Raw genomic sequence first — 1455 nt, 5'->3', positions numbered from 1 at the left:
TTAAACATATATATTATTGAGATAAAACTTAAAGTGGATTCTTGAACTTCAATTTTTTGCGAAGGAAGTTTCACTTTCAGCCTTTCAAGTTTGATCACAAAACCACATGGACCAAAGCGTTCATTTAATTCAAGAGATCTTACACGTAGTCAACCAGTAGTGTAGCAGGAAAATAATGGAATCTGATCCCCCACTGTTGCTTGTTTCTGACCATTTTCTTTCAAATCAAGCTCATTCACTTGCACACCTCAGAAGAAATGGAACCCATCAGAAGAAATACTTCTCTTCCGCTTTGTTTGAATGAATTGGCGCTCCTCAAGGTACTCAAGCTGATCTTCCTTGAGGTACAAAGTGATGTTAAGTACCCCTGCCAAGAACCTCACCAGTGTTATCCCTGTTGACAGTGAAAGAACCTCCAGCTTGAGACTCCCAAACATACTGTTCATCATCATTGTGTTTGGTTGTAACAATGACCTTCTCAACAACAAGATACCAATTGTAGAACCCCACACTAAACTGTCCAATCATACTAACATCAGCACCAGCAGCCAAGGCTTCCATGAATTCCTTGGTACCAGATCTAGCAATTGTACCCAAGTTGTTCACCAAATCTGACAAAACATCAAATCAATTAGAGACTATCAACAAATAAAAAAATTGTTACACGATTTATCAATAAAAGAACATCTGAAACTTACCAGCTTTGGTCATGCCAATACCACTGTCAACAATGGTCAGTGTTTTGTTCGTCTTGTCTGGAACTACAAATAAGTGAAAACAAACACAACAGCTGAAACTGCAAATAAGTGAAAAGAACATCTCAGACTTACCAGCCTTATACGTCCATCAGTGCTACTAAAGGCCTCTTGAAATTGCAAATAAGTGAAAAGAAACAAAACAGCTGAAACTGTTTAGATAACATTAAAGAAAACATAGATTTCCCCTATAAAGAATGAAATGCTAGGTCAAACAGTTTTTTTTCTCCACTGGATGGCAACAGATCCTCACTACCTTCAATAAACATGTCCCTACCATTTATGAATTGAGGAAAACCTTAACCTACCCTCAATCAAACCCTGTTAAATTGGGTTTCTTCTCATCAAATAAGGACAGGGCAGGCACCCATGATTTTTTTAGCCATGTCACCACTCTAAGACTTTGAGGTCAAGAAAAACTTCAGACCAGAATATTGAAACAAGTCCACTTATTAAAACTGGCTTACCTTTTTCATCAAATTGACATTTTTAAACTAATTCACTATAAGAATGATATAGTTCATCAGGAAGGTTCTCGGAATCACAGTCATTTGTTCTTTTCCTCTCTAATTCACTGATATCATGTTGAAGTTCTGAGTGTTTAGTATCACGATTTGACTAGGTTACATCATTTGGATAAACTTTGGTATCTGTAAGTTGTTTGTGAATGAGCATAAGTTGTTCTTGAATTATGCGGGAC

General features: G+C 36.9%; 1 pseudogene; it reads right to left on the bottom strand.

Annotated features, from left to right (window-relative positions):
* Positions 1-248: 248 nt before the first annotated feature.
* On the bottom strand, positions 249-1024 carry LOC114389879 (annotated as a pseudogene).
* Positions 1025-1455: the final 431 nt, after the last annotated feature.

Source organism: Glycine soja, chromosome 16 (genome assembly GCF_004193775.1).
Source record: "Glycine soja cultivar W05 chromosome 16, ASM419377v2, whole genome shotgun sequence".
In the NCBI taxonomy this organism is placed as follows: Eukaryota; Viridiplantae; Streptophyta; class Magnoliopsida; order Fabales; family Fabaceae; genus Glycine; species Glycine soja.
Note: the sequence above shows the minus strand (reverse complement) of the source record. Positions and strands in the feature narration are given on the sequence as shown.